Raw genomic sequence first — 6,637 nt, forward strand, 5'->3', positions numbered from 1 at the left:
CATCTCAATATAAAGCTAACAAAAACTATCACCACTGAACCAGTAAACAACATTCATATCAATGGAGAAAAGATTGAAATTGTCAAAGACTTCATTTTGGTGGGATCAACCATCAACACTCATGGAAGCAGCAGTCAAGAAATCAAATGACATATTGCATTAGACAAATCTGTTGCACAAGACCTCTTTAAAGTTTCAAGAGCAAAGATGTCAATTTGAATACTAAGGTGTGCCTGACCCAAGCCATGATATTTTCAATAACCTCATATGCATGTGAAAGTTGGTCAGTTAATAAGGAAGACCATAGACTAATTGCTGCATTTGAGTTACAGTGTTGGAGGAGAATATTAAAAGTCCCATGGACTTCCAAAAGAATAAACAGAACTGTGTTGGAAGAAATACAGCCAGAGTGCTCCTTGGAAACTGGGATGACCAGATTTCGTCTCTCATACTTCAGACAGATTATCATGAGGGACCAGTCAATGGAGAATAATGTCATGTTTGGTAAAGTGGAGGCTTTGAGAAAAAGAGGAAGACCCCCGATGAGATGGATTAGCACAGTGGTGGCAGCGATGGGCTCAGACTTAAAAGCAATTGAGAGGTTGGCCCAGGATAGAGCAGTGTTTCTTTGGGTTGTGCATAGGTTCGTAGTGAGTTGGTACCAACTCAATGGTACCTAACAACAAGAACATAATCTTAATGGAGTCTTTGCCTGGCACTGTAGGATAAGCATTGGACCACGAGGTCGGTTTGAACCTCAAGTTGGCACTTTTAAGACATAGCGACCCTGTATGGGGTTTCCAAGGAGCGGATGGTGAGTTGGAACCACCAACCTTTTGGTTCAAACCAACCTTGCAATCCAATGCTTTATCCCACAGCGCCACACCAAGATCCATAATCATCATTATTACCATGAGGACTATTCTGTGTATCTCACTCAGTGATTTATTGTTTTGGAATATTTTCCAGACTAACTGATTTATTCTTTGTCTGCCCATCCCCATGGAACAATTAAGTAGAGTAATTTTCATATTAAACACTTACAAAGGAACACTCCTGGGGGGAAATAGAGTGAATTAGTGTTTAAACTGCCTAGAATAAACCAAATTGACCATGTTCATTTAAACAACACTCACTATCAGTAAAAATTCAAAGGGCTACACTACACAACTTTCCGTTTTTTTTTTTCCCAACGTTTCTGTAAGTACAAATATTAAACCTTGTAAGAGCTTTTATTTATTTTTCAGACAGAATAATTTCATGCACAGTGTGTTTAGTATCACTCCATCATTGCACAAGAGGAAATTGAATTCTTTCATAAACTCTATTCCTACATTAGTAACTATATGCATTTTGCACATTACTATATATCTGTGGTGGCCTGTATAGGATTTCCAAGGAGTGACTGATAGGTTTGAGCCACCAGTCTTACAACTAGCAGTTCAGTACTTTTCCTACAGTACCACAACATGACATACATCAGTACAAAATAGACAAAACTCCTTGCCCCTAGGAGTCTTGTTGTGGTGCTGTTGGGTAAACACTGGACAGCTCATTGAAAGTTGGCAGTTCAGACCCACAAGCTGCTCCTTGGAAACCGTATCCAGGAGCTCTGTACTTAACAACAACAATAAGGATATTTCCATTTATTGTAGGAAAGACAGATTATAAACATATGAGAGTGCTTCAAAAGTTCATGGCATACAAGAAAGCCATCAAGGCATGCAATCAATTCCCTTCAGGACAAACCCTCTCTAAGACTGAAAGATGGAATACATGAGTGGGCATGTATGCTTGCTGGCTACAACACTGGCCTACTGGTAAGTGAAAAAGTGGGAAAGGCAGCAAGGAAGAAGTGGGCTGAGTTCAACTATGTTCCATAGACACCCAGTGACCTGGAGGTGAGAGAGAAGAGGAAAGGCTGGTTGATCCAAAGTGTGGGGAGACCTGGGGACACCTGAGCCCATGGACGAGGAGATAGACACAGAGGGCTGGAACTGATTGTGAAGCATCCAGCTGATATGAAGTGAAAGGAGACAAACAAGAACATCTAAACTTAACTAGAGGACGATTAAAAACACACACACACTATTTTTTAATAAAGGAAACAAGGGTAAATTACTACAGTTTGATGAACCTGACCATACTCATGGAGGTAGTAACTCTAAATACCAACAGAGAGGGAAGGAGTCTTCACATCAAAGTATCAATGCTATCCCCATTGTACATAGGGTAGATAGGGACGGGCAACTTAGACATTGCCTACCTAAAATGCAGGGGCGATAAAGGCATGAAGTGACTGGCTTACAAGGTTTCAAGAAGGATTTTAAGAGTGTGTGGGGGAAGAAAGAGTCCCCAATGAATAGTTTTCATCTTGTCTAGATGGTTCTGGTGAAAATAGATGGGGATAAGATTTGTGTGATTCAGTAGTGAATAATTGTTATCATGACTAATTGCAACTGTCATGATTGTAAAGGTAGAAGTTTTGTAACAAAAATGGGGGAGCAGGTAATCTGTCCAGAAACAGAGGACCCTAGGACTATCAAGAGAGAAGAGCACAAGCGGATGCGAGACCTTATCCAGAGAAGCTTCGACACCAGAGATGGAGGCAGAGATGGGGACATGGGGAGCAGTAGCTGAGGACTCTAGATTCATGGAAGAGAGGGTCTAAGAGATGGCGACCAGGAGGCAGACTTGCAGAATGTGCCCTTTGGTAGTGTAAATTATTATATATGCCTGAGTGTGTGTGTGTTTGGGTTTTTTTTAAAGTGAATAGAGAGAAATACTGTTAACTGATGGTACATGGAGGGAAATATAATCATTGTGATGAAACAAGTTGTATGATTTGTTGAATGTAAAACTGATGATCTGCCCTGTAAACTTTCACTCAATCCACAATAAAAAAGAAAAAACAGAACACCCAAACTTGCAGATGGTACCCATTTGACTTAGCCTTGATGGCTTGATAATCGGAACTTGGCGAAAGGAAGATTAAAACAAAATGTTTTTTTGATAAAGCGTAGATTGTTACAATTTGATGAACTTGACCTATGCTCATGGATGTAGTAGCTCAAAATACCAACAGAGAGGGAAGAACTTTTCTCATCAAGTATCAATGCTATCCCCTCTGTAAACAGGGTAGATAGGGACGGGCAAGTTAGACATTGGCTACCTAAAATGAGGGGGCAATAAAGACATGAAGTGACTGGCTTACAAGTTTTCAAGAGGCAGTTTAGTTTAAGAGTGTGCCAGGGAAGGTAGAGTCCCCAGTGAAAAGTTTTCTTCTTGTCTAGACAAGTCTGATGAAAAGAAATGGGGATAAGATTCTTATGATTCAATAGTGAGTAACTGTTATGACTAATTGTGACTGTCACAATTGTAAAGGTAGAAGTTTTGTGACAAAAACAGGGTAGTAGTTAATCTTACTGTCCAGAAACAGAGGACCCTAGGACCATCAATGGAGAAGAGCACAAGTGAAATTCAGGACCTTATCCAGAGATGCAGCGACACCAGACATGGAGGAACATGGAGAGAGGGAGCAACTGAAAACTCTTATTCATAGAAAGAGAGGGACTGAGAGCCGGTGGCCAGGAGGCAGAAATGCAGAATGTGCCCTTTGGTGGTTTAAATTATTATATATGCCTGAGTGTTTAAAAAAAGGAAGAAAAAAAAATGCATGGCAAAATTCCATGATCTTTTCATTCCATTTTCCAACAAATATTTTGAAGCCTCCTTGTATAATAAATATATAGAAGAAGAACAGAGTAAAGGGGTAGATGTTTAGGAATCCATGTTGGATTGAGGGGTTGGAGAAGTGAGGTGAAAAGTTTCTGGCTGCAGAGTAAGGAGGTGGGTAATAGCAGAGACGAGATCAGAGAGATAGCAGGGAGCCAGATCACATGGCGCCTCATAAGCCATTGCAAATTCTTGGCCTTTTCTTCTGATGAAATGAGCCACTGGAGGGTCTTAAGCAGAGGTTTAGATCATTTTGACTGTTGTGTAAAGCAGATCATGATGTAGAAAGGGGAGGGCAAGATGGAAACAAGGATATCATTTACAAGGTTTTTGCAGTAACCCAATAAACTTACAAAGAATTTTTCTTCTTTGTGATCATAAATTCCCTAAGATGGGGTCAATAAGATGAGTCCTGATGTGGTGCTGTGGGTTAATGTGCCAGAATGCAAAGTTGTTTGAACTTCAGGATCAGTGGTTCAAGCTCACCGGCTGCTCCTCAGACCCTATACAGGGTTGCTATGAGTCAGAATCGACTCGACATTACTTAACAACAAACAACAGTGACCAAGTGGATTTTCATAAGCTTTATTCTGTTTATCTTGCCACCAGAAATCTATGAATTTTCTTTCATATCTTTGCTAGAATATTTTGTAATTACGATTATTATTGGTAATAGGTTCCTTTTTCTCCTACACATTTATTAGTTATAGTGTCTTCTATGAATATTTCATTTTTCTCTGACTATTTATCAATTACATCTTAATGTTTTTTCCAGTTTATATGTTATCCTTAGTTTCAGTTACAAAATTTTATCCAACTTTAAGACATTAAGTCATGTTAGAATCAGAGATCTAAACTGAATAATAGTATTTACACTGAAAGTGTTTTTACTGAGCCAACTGGGGAATATTACTCTAATTTTCCTTGTTTGAGGTAGAACTAGCTGTGTAACCATTCCTATTATGCTACTGTTTCCTGTTCTTTATTAAAAATGGGAACAGAGTTACATGTTTCTTTAACTCCCAATAATAGTCTAAATTAAAAATGGATAAAACATGGTTTTAGCCATCGTTAATGTAATAAACCATTACAGTTTTAAAAGAAATTATTAAAAAACATGTCAAACAATAACTTTTATCCAATTTAAGCAACTAAACCTGAATGGCAAATAGGTATCTGTGGTCCTCTACTAAAAGAACTATTTGGCAAGATCAGCGGTTGCCATCTTAAAGCAGGGGTTGTCCCCTGATGGGGAGTGGAGTGTGAACAGGACAGTATTTCATGCTTTAGGGGCCCTTCTACCCACAGATGGACAAAACCAGTTAAGCCCACAGTAGAATCAGCAAGTAGATTTAACCTCCTGCCCCAACCCATAGGAACTTAGGCAAAACTACATCCCTCTACAGGATCGCTATAAGTGGGAATCAACTCAACAGCACTTAAAAACACCAATAGCAGTGCTTCTTAAGCTCTTTCTTATCCTCAAAGGCAAGTTCAAAAGCTACCTGTTTAGTCAAAAACTTTCCCAACCCTTCCAGTTGGAATCAATTCTTTTCTTCCCTGGGTTCTCATAGCATTACTCCATTATAGTACTTAGATTCTTCTGATTTGTATTCAAATTGTTCATATTGCTTCTCCTGATGGGTTATAAACTCACTGAGAGCAGAGGTCATATATATCATGATAATTTTTGCATCATTGTTTTGCACATTAACAATTCATGCTTGTTGAATTCACTTGATTCAACATCCTGTACAGAAGACAGATTATTTTTCCCTTCTTATTAAGATAAGAAAAGTTAAGTGGATTCCTGGAAGTAAAGGCCTCTGCGTCTTAAATCGGTTCTCTGTTACTACAGTTAAGTCACTTGAAGGAGTGTCTACTCTGTTCCAGAGGCCTGTGTAAGATCTTTGAAATGTAAGAGTCTATTCCTTTTAAGAATTCTCCTGAGGCTTCCGATTTTCCAGGGTGGCCAGGCGGTGCGGGTGAGTGGGGGCTCCAGGATGTGAGGGGGGGCAACTCACGAGTTAAACCTCCCAGGTAGGAACTCACAGTCTCACAGCCCGCGTGAATCTCAGTGCGCCAGAGCCTTAGACCTGCTTCTTTGAGAAATCACTGTGCGAGGAATTGCAGGTGGCAGCCCCAGCTCCTTTGGGCTTGAGGGGGCGGGGCGGGAACCAGCTCGTGCGGAGCCTCCAGTAGCGGGGAGACTCAAGCATGGAGAGCCACTGGTGACACCTACCCCAAGGTGGGATTTCTGCACATACAGTGGACAGAGGGAAGTTAGTTTAAAAGGGGAAAAAAAAAAAACAAACAAAACAAAAGCCTGCAGGAAAACAGAAGTGGCGACGGTCTGACGTCATCAGGCGCAGACTGTGCCTGCCTGAGCCACTTCTGCCCTGCCCAGTTGACCCATGTCCACCGGCCAGCAGAACCCCCCGTCCAACCGTGTTCCCAGGGCCCACTGGGCGCGCACGCACACAGGCGAGCAGCTCCCCTCCTGCCCGAGCCGCGTACCACGGGCCTGCCAGACGCATGAAAGCCAGCGACCCGCATCCCGCTGAACCGAGCAGCATCCCTCAGCCCTGCCGGGCGTGCGCCGGCAAACAGCTCACCTCACGCACAACTGAACCGCGGGGCGCGGGGGCAGGAAGCCCCCCTCCTGCCGCGAGCACCCACTGGGGAACCCCATTTGGGTCTCCCCTTTATTTTTATTATTATTTTTTATCTTAGAAGGTTCAGCAGGAGCCCCGACGTGGCCCTAAGGGCTGGGGTGCCACTACAAGGTCATCTGAATTACAGGGTCAGGGGTCCACGCCCACCAACCGCTCCTCAGAAACCCTATAAAAGAGCATTAGGGGAGGGACGTCCGGCGCTTCCCTGGCCCAGCAACACAGGCTAG

This window comes from Chrysochloris asiatica, unplaced genomic scaffold (assembly GCF_000296735.1).
Source record: "Chrysochloris asiatica unplaced genomic scaffold, ChrAsi1.0 scaffold00285, whole genome shotgun sequence".
Taxonomy (NCBI): Eukaryota; Metazoa; Chordata; class Mammalia; order Afrosoricida; family Chrysochloridae; genus Chrysochloris; species Chrysochloris asiatica.